Consider the following 14,614-nt stretch of genomic DNA (forward strand, 5'->3'; position numbering starts at 1 on the left):
GCACACTTAAATAATTATTGGCGCCACGCCTTTAGTGATAAGGCACACACCCATCAAAAATAGTAATTATTCTAGGCATTTGGATTCACGCTATTGCTTGGTGCTACCCAATGCCATCGCCACCTGCTCTACAAATCAACTGAAGTATTCACAATTGTTAAAAAATAATTAAATAAAATCCAACAAAAGTGAATACCTAGCAATATTCAGCTACAAAATAATTAAATAGGTTGGAACTATGTCCTAACCTTAATTTAATTCGAATGCACACTCTAAATTCATAAACGTCCATTAATTTAATATGTATTTTACGAAATCACCCGATATGGAATCACCCACATGCACATTAAATTAAACTAACGCTCGAAAAGGATAGGTGTTCCCGTCTGCTTCTTGCACAAGGAATCCACCTTGTGTATGAGCCCCGAAAAATAAATAAAATCACGGAATCCATCGTGGAAAATGCCTCCTGCTATCATACCCCCGGGGTGGGATAGCAATCATCCTCAATTGCTATTAGCTCAATGTGGGGTACCCAAATTAGCAAACAAAGTAGTCCAAAATATTAGGAGAAATATGGACTCTCTTTTTTGCCCCTTAAGGAGAAAATAAAGAAATATAGGCCTAACCAATGAGAGAGCTAGGATTCCAGGTTCATGTAACATGAATCTTCTAGCCATATCTTGGCCCAAATCTTCCCTTAGCAATAAAATAAGGGAAATATGGGGAATATAATGCTGACACTTCCTGAAAGTTTGTGACTCGAATTTTTATTTTTTTTAATATTTGAATTTTCATTTCTCCCCTTTTCACTTTCCCCCTCTTTCTTAGGCGGAACTCAAATTTATCATATCTCTTTCCTCGCTTCTTCTTTCTTGATGAAATCTTACAGCCTCATTGTTGCTTGCCCTATCTATAACCCTGTGAAATTTCATTTCCTCTACACAAACACAGAGTGAGTTTCACACGTTTTATGAGAGCAGAGCTTGTTCTACCAAAGCCCTAAGATTTTTTTCACAAAACTTTACAGGTATATTGTTCTCTTCCATGGATGTTCTATGGTAAAATTTTATCTCATTTGGACAAAACCCGTGCAAGTTGTGCATTCTCTGAAATGTAATTTCTTTTGTTTTGGTACTCTAGGAGTCTCTTAAAGTCAAGAACAATGATATTTTGAACACTCAACTTCTTCTTCAACATCTTACGGTTTCTTTGTAAACAAAGATACACGTATGCTATCTTGTTTTTTTGTTGCTCCATGGTTAAATTTTATCTCGTTTGGACAAAATCTATTCAAGCTATATGCATATTGAGTTTTCCTTTATTTTTTTACTGCTAAAGTCTTTGAGGGTGGAGAACAATGATTTTTTAAAAACTCAACTTCTTCAACATCTTTGGCCTTCTTTGCAAAGAGAGCCACAAGCATATTGCAACTTGTTTCTATTGCTCCATGGTTAAGTTTCAACTCATTTGGACAAAGCCTATGTAAGTTCTATGTATGCTTTGACTTGATATTTCTTTTGTTTCTATACTCTAGGAATTTGTCAGTGAAGGAACAATGGTCTTGTTATAAGTCAACTTCTTGTTCAACATCTCTGGGCTTCTTTATGAAAAGAATTGCAGGTACAATGTTTTTTTTAAATTGCTCCATTTAAATTTTATTTCACTTGGAGAGAATATTTGCAAATTATACACATGCTGATAGGTTTCTATTTGGTTATCATAGATGTCTTCACGGAGTAAAAACATAAGTAACATACTTGCAGTGGAGGTCTTTAATAGGGAAGATAGTGGCGGTAATTGGATTTGTGATAAGTACTATAAGTTGGATTGGATTTTGATGCACCCAAGTACTTGAGGGAGTTTTAAGGTCAAGCGCGTAAGGATGTTGCAAACCCTAGCAAACATTGGAAAGGTAGAATTTTAGAGTTCAGAAAAGTATTCAATGGAACAAGTACATTAACAGAAGTGTTGATCCAACATGTTTATACGCACAAACAAATATCTGTACACGACAAGAACTACATTGCAAATTATTAAAAAAATAGTAAATTTTTAAATTTTATCATTGTTTATTCTTTTGCATCAGAGTTGTTTTTAAAAATCTTTTTAGTGTTCTAATTCAATCTTGTTTTACTGACAGCTCTATATCCATCAACTTTGCAAGCATGAATGGCAAAATGTGGAATGTTTGAGTGGCAAGATACATGTTTGGCATGAAGACACAGGTTCATTGATCCATGATAATAACTCTACAAATCAACTTGCAACTCAAAATATCTTTTTTTATAATTCATTGTATGCAGTAGAAAGCCAGAGATTGCAATATGTCCCATTGCCGCCACTATCTAGTGGTGAATGGTTGATTGGTAGCTTGGAGTTGTCAAGAGCATGTAAGTCCAATATAAAATCTGACATCAATAGTGCTATGAAACCCACCACACGCTCCAAAGATGTGTATCTTAGTTGGTTTATTCCATTCTCATTGTTTGCACATTTGTTTGGTTCATGTGATGTTTTGAAGAAAACAAAGATTACTTATCAATGCAAGTGTCCATCCGAAGAATGGATGAGTCAGCTATTGGGTGAGTCTTGGCAAGTCAAAAGAATACATTTTGATGAGACGATTAAATGCCGTGTCAACCAATCTGATCTCACATTCAAGTAAATCTTTTTTACTACATTGAATGCCTTAATTTAATTGACATAGGTCTTGCTTAGATGAATTGTTGTATTATTCGCATTTACTTACCATTACTTTTGTTTTTATTACAGGTATTTCATTACTAGACAAACTCTGTGCATTCTCTTTTGATATAGAAGATAGCGATTCTTGCGAGGGGAGTGGATCACCTTGGATTAAGGTACCCGAGATGAGACACATACAACTCTCATAGATGTGGTTATCTTGTGGAATGGTCGTAATCCTTTTGTGTTTAGCGCAGAGAGCCATTGGCCCATTTCTTTTCTGAGACAAGAAATCCAATTAATGTCCAATGAGCCCCTCTGCAACTTCTATTTCAAGTTAGATAATAGAAAAGTAAGGATTCGTAGTGAGCAATCCATGACATGTAAACAATGTGCTTCTCCACATATCCTTGAGATAGTGGAATCCTTGTAATTTTTTAAAAATAAAGAACGAATATAATTTTTTTAAAAACTTCTAAGTACTTTCAATTTAGATGATCTCAGTTTACTATGATCCAAGTGTACGATAATACATACTGTAATTAGTCAATCGTGCTGGTTAAAATCATAATTAAATTGTAAGTTGGAGTTCTATAATCTATGCAATATTGTCTTTGCATAATGATATATTGTAGCTCATCTCTTCTACTCATTTCTTAGAATTAAATATTAAATTGGATCCAAGGGATTTTGAAGGTCTTTCAAATTTCTTTTCTTAAAAATTTTCTATATTTTTATGTAGTTGGACTTGAATATACTCAACGATCCAAGTATATTCGAGGATATAATAATGTAGAATGAAGCATTTGTCTGTATGAGTAATTTTAATGGTTACCTTAAAGTATTGAAATAAAGAAACTAAGGTAAGAGTTTTAATTTGAAACTTTAGGCTTAAGTAAGAACCTTTATTTAAAACCCTAGATACATAAAAGCTATAACTCCAAACTCATTTTCACTTTCATTCTCTACTTCCCTACACTTGTGCTCTCCTCCCTTCTCTCTTTGTGTGCCATGGCTACCACTCCCGCCTTTACCGCATGGATTAGCTCCACACACTATGCACATATAGGAGACCAGATATACCCTAGGTTTTGCACGACCTTGAGTCTAGAGAGCTCGCTTTCCATCGTAGGCCCTAGCTCTAGTATACTCGCATCGTTTTGTGATGCGGCAAACCCTCTCATCTGCTCTATTCAGGACTCTGCTCTTAGATGGGTCCCCATAGATTTCCTATATAGTTTACATGCTGGATCAAGCCATGCAAAGGTAATAAATCGAGCCCTCGTGCATGTGGGGCAACATCTCCATGTCAGAGTAATGCCCACCTCATCCTAAGACCATGCCACGATGGATTTTATTGAGCGCGATGAAGCATTTGCCATATATGTTTTGTGCACTGAAGTGCAAGAGGACAGTGAGGAAGATGTCGACACAATCTCTCGGTCACAGCTAGAGTATTTCGAGAGTGAGCCTGAAGAGATCACACTCGATCTGAGAGTAGAGGTAGCACAAAGCCTAGCCATTGTGCACCCACCTCCTTGCCCTATTGAGATGCCGACAAGCGATGAGCCACCCCTCGCTTCTCTCCATGCTATCATTATCGAGGGGTTGAAATATTTACTTATGTATGATGTACTAGAAATTTTAGAGCTAAGGGAAGAAGAGCTATATTGTATCATGGTGCATGATGCACCTGATGATTTTATAGATTTTATATACAAGATGCGCCATCACATCTTGATGAGGTGGCTCGATATGATGGCACAAGTGTTGATGACATCTCTACCATTGTGAGCATCCAAGAGCAGATTGAGAATGTGGTGCCACAATATGAGATGTCAAATGAGGAGTTTGAGCAGTTGCAAGAAAGCATTTTTGGACCTCGACCTAACTACGTAGTACCTTCCCAAGAGAGAGACGAGGGTGGCCTAGTTGTAGGAGTAGACATGGATGCTCCATTACAGCAACATATAGATGATGTAGAGAAGGTAATGTTATCAGATTAATGTTATCAAAATTTACCAGTAAGGCCTCTAGGGCATCGGGAGTATGCACATCAAATTTTGTTGAGATCAGGCCCGCAGAGCTGCCTTGGCTGAAGGCTTGCTTTTGGGGGGCCAAGGCAGCTCTGGGGGCCCAATCCTGGTAAAATTTGATGTGTATACTCCCGATGCCCTCTAGAGGCCCTACTGGTAAATTTTGATGCAAATCCGATGTATATATATTTATCAGACTCCATGCATAGTGAGTTTGACACAGTGAGTCTGACATTGAACTTGTGTGATGTAGGACATTGTCTATATAGATGAATTTTCATCTAGACAAGGTGGCCGATCTGGTAGCCAAGGAAGGATGCAAGACTCAACATTAAAGGAGTATATCGGCCAGCTTGTGAGTGACATTTTTGTATTCCATAAGACATGCTCTCCATGAGAACTTCTTGAAGTTGAGGACACTAACTAAGGCTGGGCTCTTCAAGACCATCCCAACGAACTCTAGCTTGGAGAAAGTAGTGTTGCTTCGACATTCGAAGCTCCTCTACTTATTCTCTAGTACTAAGTTTGGGCCACTTTTTTCCATGGTGGCTTGTGGTATGGTTGTTGGTGTTGAAAACCCCAATGTCATTAGGCAGGAACTACTAGGGAAAAATGTGTTGTTGCCTATGATCAAGAATAGTTCTGACCATGGGGAGTCTAGCTCAAAGAAGCCTAGGAGAGAGTAGATATACTTAGTGCCAAATGATATCTCATCACCAATGTAATGTAATTTGTAATCTTCTCTTAAAGTAATGAAAATCGATGGATTTGCGTGCAATGTAGTTTGTCATATGCATAGTTTATTATTGTTTTTTACTTGAATATTAAGTTTATTTATTAGATTTATATGCAATACGATTCGTACCCTAAATTTAATACGTAGTGCTTTATCGAGTTCATGCGCAACATGTATTTGTTCGAACACATGTTATGATAACTCAAAGACATAAATAAAACAAATAACAATTGAATAAACAAAAATAAGAAGCGCCAAAAAATTTATATTCATATTCATAACATTTTACATGGGATCCATTACAACCAGGGTTTTACAAAATCTCTTTGGAAGCTACATTTCGTATAAATTTTTGTAGTACACCCCTATCATTGTTGATCTCCGCAAGGACTATCCTTCCATCACTGGAAGAACCTCACTATCTGCAAATCCCTATCAGTGACAGTGACTCTCCTTGCACGTATTGTTGCATAGACCGAGTCTTTGAACAAGTTGATGATGTAAGCTTCAACACCTTCTTGTAGTGCAAGGAGGGCTTGGGCAGTCCAATGATTAGGTTGTTGCATGCATCTTCCATCTGGGAAGTGCCTCCTGCTATTCTTAATGAGTATGCCATCCATAATCTCACGCATTAGCTTTTGGAATGGAGCCTTTGGTATCAGGAGGTGCGTGGTCTTTTGGTAATGGTGGCTCTCACGAAGAGCCACGGTGCATGGCTTCCATCGACGCTTGCGATGTTGGCGTGGTGGTGGTGGAGCTGGGGGAGGTGGCCTCTGCATAGGATTTCTAGGGGGATGTCTCCGGGCCGCTTGCTTGGTGCATGCAATGTCTTTTAGGAGAGAAAACCCAAAACTCAAAAGTGAAATGTGTAAAATGAGATGAAACTTTAAACTTATAGCAAAACTTTCAAAAAACCCTTAAACCTGAATTAATGTATCCAAGCTTTGAAAAAATATGACTAATGATCCGATTGACGTGAAATTTTACTTGTGAACTCCTCTAGGGTACATCAACTACCAAAAAAAAAAAAAAAGGCCTCATCAGAAGTCTCTGGGACACTTGTCAGGAGGCTCGCGTCTGGGGCCCTGAATCCCCTAGACGCGAGCCTCCTGACAGGTGTCCCAGAGACCAGAGGTTCGCGTTTGGGGCCCTAAATCCCTAGATTCATGGGATTCAGGGCCCCAGATGCGAGTCTCTAGATAGGTGTCCCAGAGACTTCTGATGGGGCCGAATTTTTAATATCCATGAGTTTTTATGGTGCTCGGCATGTGGGTGAAGTTTCACTAGATTTCGATTTATAAAATTGATGGTTCAATCATTTTTTGAAAATGCATTAACTAGATTATACTTCATTGATAATAGAAAAACTCACCACCACATGAGTGTGTACAACTGCATATTAAATGTGTTGTCAACCAAACTATGTGAAATATTGGAAACTTAAAAATTCACAAAAAATAAGTCATGGGTCAAATGGAATATCTCATAACGGATATAGTGTTGCCAAATTGCTAAATACAGTAAAGATATAGTACATCAACCCATGTACAACTAATCATTGATGTGTGTGTGATTGTGCATTGAATTTATCCTTAACAAAACTACTTTCAAAATTAGAAACTTGGAAATATGCACAATGCGAATCATGGAAAAACAGAATATCAAATATCAGATTTGGCATTACAAAACCATGAAATACACAGTAGATAGTCCATTGCACCAAGTACAACTAGAGATAGGCAAAATTTAGCTCCATTTTGTAGACCATTGCTATCAAATACTTGAAGGTCTACTGGAAAGATAAACCAAAACTAAGCTCCTTACAATGTACAACCAAACTTGAGCTAAAAACATAGATCCAATTACAAGGTAGCTTCTCAAACCATATTGTTGACATTAAGATTAAATGCGTCCTTGTTGTTGCGGATCCTACGAACAAGAACCATATCTATGGGCTTAATAGCGATACGTTAGGCTTGAATGGCTAAAACTTAAGAATCACCCATTAGATCAATTAAGTAACTTTCAACTGCTTCTTGGAGAGCAAGCAAGACTTGGCTTGACCATCGCCCCACATTCCTTGCGTGGTTCCTTGAAAAGAACTTGTGATGATGCCCTAACTGTAGATCTTGAGTATTTCTCGCACCAACCTAGAGAATGGTGCCTTAGGAATAATCAAGTTGGCACTCTTCTGGAATTTTCTTATCTCACGTAGTGCAACTGTGCCTAGTCTCCATCTTCGCTTCTTATGTGTTGGAGGATGTGTGTTACTAGCTGGAGCAGTAGTGGGAGGTGGAGCAATTGGAGCATGTGGACCACCATTTCTGGATAATGGCAAACCATCATTATTGACCACACTAGGGCCACCATTGTTGGGCACATTAGCACCACCATTATTAGCTGCAGTAGGGCCATTATTGTCGGCCACACCAAGGGACCTTTGTCACTCACAATACGCTCACTAGATTCGGAAGAGTGTTGAGCTCTTGCTCTTGCAGGCACTTTCTTGATAGAAAGCTTGGAACGTGCCATGGTTGTGATAATGAAGGATAGAAAGGTGGAGGGTAAAGTGAAGAGTAATGGGAAAAAAATGAAAGGAGAGACTTGACTTAAGTACGAAAATTTTAAACTTACTGTAGTATAAATGACTTTTAAAATTAAAAAACATAGTTCGTAATCGACTTTGAAAAACATAGTGACAAACCTTCAAAATTTTAAATAAAATTTGCAAGACATCTCATGTTAAAGATAGGAGTATTGATGTGTCATATCTTGGGTACCTATGCTCTCTCGTGGACTCTAAATGCATCAAAAGTATTATCTTTATCTAGGTCTCCATTTCTTGCCATCTCTCTCTTGGGTTGCCAACCATTCTGCATGGCGTTGTCTAGCTGTGCTGTTTTCATATCTTGCTTTTCTCACTTCATATGTTTCCCTACTTATAAATTCTTCTTGAGATGTTTTGGACTTCTTTTCTTTTTCATTGTATTGTATCTCTAATCTCCTATACCACCATTGTAATAATTGCCTCATACAATTGGAATCGTTGATGCCACCTCCATGATGAGTTGCCTTTTGAAAAGCACAATGAGCTTGCCAATGAGATCGTTCCATGCATTGAGTTGACCATACTGTCAAACTTCCTTGATCTGCAAAGTATGGACCACGTGCTTCAAGTATATGTTGCACAAGAAGAGAGATTAGAAACACAAACTAATTCGAAATGATGATATTTTTTTGTAATGGTGACAATACTGACCATGTAGTGTGTTATACTATTTGTAGTCCATGCCTCCACCATGGACTTATGAAATTTAGCAACTGTCTCTTTAAATGTATTCTCATCACCATCCCTAAACCTCAACTTTTGTAAGAGAGCTGCTAATCTATCTAGGTGTATCTACACTTCTGCCTTTGCAATCCTTGTTCCCCCATTGCTCCAATCTAAAACAGCAAGGTGCAACTTTTTCCATGCTTCATACTTCTCTGGTTGTTTTACAAGTATTTTACCTTTCTCATCTCAAGGTGGAGATATAAACTTCCTAGCCTTGGGTCTACCAAAGCATGGTTTATAGGGGATATTTTCACTCTTTCCTGATTTTTTCTCATCCTTTTTTATTTCTACTTGGTTCGTGCAATCCAACTTCAGAGAGGAATCGTTCTACCTTTTTGTATGTAGCATCAGCTTCTAACATAGGCTGCATATTGTATGCAAAGTATATATATTCATATAATCTCTTCTTAATTATTCTAACCAAACAATGCAATGTGTAAAAAGTGAACCCTTGTTAGTGGTATTTCCAAAATAGGGCGCCAGTTTGGATCCACTGGAACTAGCATTCCATTTCTCATGACTTTTTGATCACGTGTTGAAGCACCTTATTGTCTTGCCTTGGCAAGCCAATCTTTCTTTCCATCTTTCCCTTTCTTCCTAGTTTGCATGCAGTATATACACGAAAATTTTGCATTCGCTGCATTTGATAAACCAAACATACACTTCAATGTTTTGTAAATCACCTTCAAGATGCCATTCAACTTGATAGTCCCCAAACCCCTCGATGTGTAAAATTGCTCCATTATTTTGCTATTGAATAACACTGGGTATATTAGTGAGGTTAAAAAAAACTTTAAGTACTTCAGGGTCCTCATTTTGTACTTCAAATACTCCAAGCCACCATATTTCATTCTCTGATTGTACATTGAAGTATAAAGGATGGTTTTCATCGATGTTAGGATCCAATGCTCGATTTATAAGTGTTATACTCACATGTTCAAGTTTGAATACAAACTTAAGCTTGCCTCTACATTCTTCCATAGACATATTGTAGAACTTGACCATAGCAATCTGAACCTACATATATCCAATACAAAGTTGTTGGATGCATTCAATATAAATGTAACTTCTTTGGAACCATACTTCAATATGTGTGTATTTTCTAGATACGTTGGCTCACCAATTAGTTCTAAAACTTTCTCATTTAGTTGTTTTCGAGCCTTTTTTACGTGAAATGGTTTTGGCAAAGGCATTACTTGCTTAGTTTTGAAGACTTGCTTAAATCCTATATCCAATTGTTGATAGAGCATACTGTATCACTCAAAACTCATTCCCACCTTGTCACATAATCCTTGAGCATCTGTAGCAGCAAACAAGTTGCTCACATCCCTAAGATGTTCACTTGCGACACCATCTACAATGTCCCTGAATTTACAATTTTCCAATGCATTTTTGACCATATCCTTGCTTAGGAGTTTGGCAATAGTATCATTCTCTGCCTGAGGGAACATATTTCTCACTATAGCAGATTAAGCATATATCCATCTATGATATTTTCCACTCTCTTTGGTTAATTGATGAATTGGTTTAACTTATCATATGCATCGACGTGCTTCTTTGGTTTTTAAAGTGGTCCCAATCTCCAAAGTTTTTGTGAGCTTCCTCTTTATGTTTCGATTCTTCTTCTCCAAGTCCATAACTTTAGACTGTAACTCCATATTTTGCATATGTGTAGCCTGCATAGCATCTTCAATGACAGACATTGCTTGTTGAAGGCTTTGGTTCTTCCTATCCTTCTCATCCAATAATCTATCCTTCTCCATCAAAGACTGCATATTTCCTTGTAATCTTGTTTGCATATTTGTCAAGGCTTAATGAACCCCTGCTAATCCTTGTGTGACAAGTTTGTATGTGTATCCATACAATCCTTCATTGCCTTCACAAATGAACTTTACAAATGATGTAAGCTCTTCAAATCGTGGTGGCCTTTGAGTGACTGGATCGGGTGGATAAATGCACCCATCAACCCACAGGTCCACGTTTTTTTTCATTGCATTTCTTTCTTGTTACATCCTGTATCTTATTGCATTATCCCTTTCTATAGTTCATTTGAACATTGGTGCATATTCATTCTCCAATTGAAAGTGAATATCTCTCTTTCTCTTGGTATGTCCTACACCTACAACCTATAAAGAAAAATATATGCCAATTTTAACATTACATAATTACACCCCTTTGATTAATAGTAAGCTAAGGAGTCGATGCCAATTTTTTGATCAATAGCAAGAACGTCTAAATATCTGGGAGCTATAGGTCAGCATCAATCCAGCATCATGCAACTAATTCTGGATTGGCTAAATCACACAATTACATCCCTTTGATTCACTATATCTGTTTTCTTTTTTACCAAGTTGGATCTTGTCTCTTTCTCTTGATTTCAATCATGATAGACCCTAATCAATCCCTAATCTGCTTGTAATCTTAGCTTTTAATCTACCTCTAATTAGCATCCAATCTTATATTCTGTTCTATCCAAAATATTCTCTCTCTCTCTCTCTCTCTCTCTCTCTTTCCCTCAAGAAGAATTGATCAAATATATTTAAACACATTTATACAGAAGCTTGCCTAGTGGAGAACAATAACATTATCTTATCTTCTACCCTAATTTACTCTCTATTACTGTATCACTTATTTTCTTAGTTCATCTCACATAGTCCTCTCTCTTCCCCCCTTCTTTCTCTCTCTTTTCCCCCCCTTTCTCTTCCCCCCTCTCTCTCTATGAATTGACACTTAAGGATTAAACAACTATGAAGAATAATAACATCACAGAGATTAAAAAAAATAAAGATACCTCCATTATCACTTGATTGCTTGTGGTATAGAGTGTTGAAGAGGAAGATATCTTATAAAAAAGTACTGAAGAGGGAGATTGCTCGTAGTAGGGTAGAGAGTGGTGTAGATAGAGATTATTTGATTTCAGCAAATGCTATTAAAACCACTCCTGAGATTGCTTGTAGCAGGGTAGAGAATGTTGTAGATAGTACTAAGTATTACTTCAGAAGAATTCGTATGCAAGAAACCATATTCTGGAGGGAAGGAGAAGAGTACACAAAATTTCAGACAAAAATAGAGGTTTGAGAGGGAATGAAGAAATGCCTAGAAATAGGCTTATACTTGTCCAAAAACAATAAAAATTTACAAGGAAACTCTTGAGTCAAAAAGGTGCCTCTAGGTAAAAAATAATCTTAAAATATGATGTGTATGTCATTTTATATCGTTTTTTAACTTTCGTCCTTTTAAGAAGCAAGAATCAGAATGATTCTAATATATTTTCATGTTAAAAAGTCATGAGGGCATTAAAGAGTTGTATATTAATGATTGGCTCCATTTTTACACAAAATATAATTGTATTTTTAAGTTATGAGGATCTTGAGAAAAAATGATATTATCCTATGGTTTGAGAATAAAATAATAGGTGAAATCTATTGAAAATACAAATACGAGATTTGCTTGATTTTAGAAGATCTCTTATTCTAATATTATTTTGAAATCTCTTTTTAGAGAGAGAGACGTGAGAGAAACCCCTTAAGGGGCAAAAAAGAGAGTTCATATTTCTCCTAATGATTATTACAAAATCTAGAATCACGATAAAAAATAATAACTTTTGGCAAACCATTATTAGTGAAAACAGTCTTCAAAAACAATTGTGCAGCTTGAGATGGAGTTAATGTTTTCTTGCATGGTAGAAAATATGCTTGTTTACTAAATCGATCTACTATAGTCCAAATCATATCATGATTAGCTTGTATATTAGGCAAACTAGTTATAAAATACATTGAAATATGTTCCCATGGATGGTTAAGAAGTGGTAAAGGCATTAACAAACCATATTGCTTACCATGGTGTCGCTTGACTCTTTGGCAAATTAAACACTTAGAAACATCAAATTCCATTTGCGGCTAGTAAAAATCTTCAACCAATATTGTTAAATTGAAAATAATACCTTTATGACCTTGATATAGAGGATTATGAATTTCCTGCAACACAAATGATCTAAATTGAATAGTGACACACAATCTTTTCTCATAAAACATAAATCCATCAAAATAAGACAAAGAATCAATTAGAGACTAATTTTTTCCAATTAGCTTGAAAACTGGGGTCATGGTCATATGTATCCTTCATAGGAGTAAGAAAGTCAAATGATAAAATGGAAATATTATGGATACTTGGTCTTCTACTCAATGCATCGGCAATAACCTTTTCTCTTCCTGGCTGATATTGGATAAGTGGATGAAAACTTTGAATGAAAGTAGCCCATTTAATATGATGGTAAAAAATTTATGGCTGACTAAGGAGATGTTTGGTCAGTTTTAATCATGAATTCGGATCCCATTAGATAGTGTTTCCATTGATGTAAGGCTTGAACTATAGCTAACAATTCTTTATCATATGTGGAATACTTCAATTCAAAAGGTTTAAGTTTGCAACTAGAATAGGCTATGGGATGTGAATCTTGCACGATAACTCCTATTCCTGATTCGCTAGCATCAATGACTACTAGAAAGAATGATCGATCAAAATCAGGTAACGGCAAGACATGTGCATGTGTTAAAGCATGTTTCAACAGATCAAAAGACTTTTGGCGGTTGTTAGACTAACAATACACAACACATTTCTTTAACAATTTTGTAAAAGGTAATGCACGTGGCAAATCTAGCAAATCAAATCTCAATCATAAATAACTTTATGATAGACATAATAGAACTTAGTGGAGAAATCTAACAAATCAAACATCTCAACTATTAAATACAAACAACATTATAATACATAAGAGGATTTGCATAACACAATAGATTGAGAAAGACAAGAGAAAAACGCATGATTGGGCCCAATTTCTCCCACGGCAAAAGCCATGGTTTACCATATTTAATTATATATTATAGTTTTACATGGATATTTGCATTCATATCTTACATATAATTACAAAGAAAGTACATATATCAATTGAAATACATAGTTTTAAGAGTCAAGAGGTATCTTGTAACATGCTACAGTTGCTGCAAAAAATTTAGTGCTCTGAATCTCGACGTTTTGACATCACCATCTCGTCTAGAGCATGCCCAAACCCCCAAAATGGCTCTTGAAGCTCTAAATTCTGATTTCGGATGAGGGACAAACGAAAAAACTCAATTTTCACCATATTCTCTTATTTTGCACACGATCATGTTGCTTTTATATATAGCCTTCTAAACTTAACCACATTAAGAAAATAGCAAGATATTCCATACAGAAAGCTTATTTCAATAAAATAATATCTTAAATCTCATATTCTAAAGTAATCTATATTAAAAATAAATAAATCAATAATACTAATGACAATGATCTAATTATTACTAAAGAAGTTTAAACTTATAACTTACAAATAGAGTAATAATTTTAGTAATACAATATCATATAAATACATAATATTATATATTATACTTAAGATGACTAATCATAATTATAAAATTTATGCTTGGACTTATGCTAATGCCCAGTGCTATCCAAAGCCATCGCTACTTGCTCTACACATCAACTGAAGCATTCACAATTTTTTATAAATAAAATAAACAAACAATAGTGAATACATAGTAGTCTTCAGCTACAAATCAACTTCTCGCACAAGGAATCCACCTTGTGTAGGAGCCTCGAAAAATACATATAGTTTTACGGAATCCACCGAAAAATCTCATAGAATCCACCGTGGAATATACCTCCTAGCATCATGTTGTTCTTTGAAGTGTCTTCCATGTGGTAAAGGCTATGTTAAGGAACTTGGTATACTGGGATAATACTAGAAAGTTGCTTTTATATGTCATGACATAGTATGGTAGTATG

Source organism: Lygodium microphyllum, chromosome 15 (assembly GCF_053477565.2).
Source record: "Lygodium microphyllum isolate KBCC chromosome 15, Lygodium_microphyllum_v1.1.10, whole genome shotgun sequence".
Taxonomy (NCBI): Eukaryota; Viridiplantae; Streptophyta; class Polypodiopsida; order Schizaeales; family Lygodiaceae; genus Lygodium; species Lygodium microphyllum.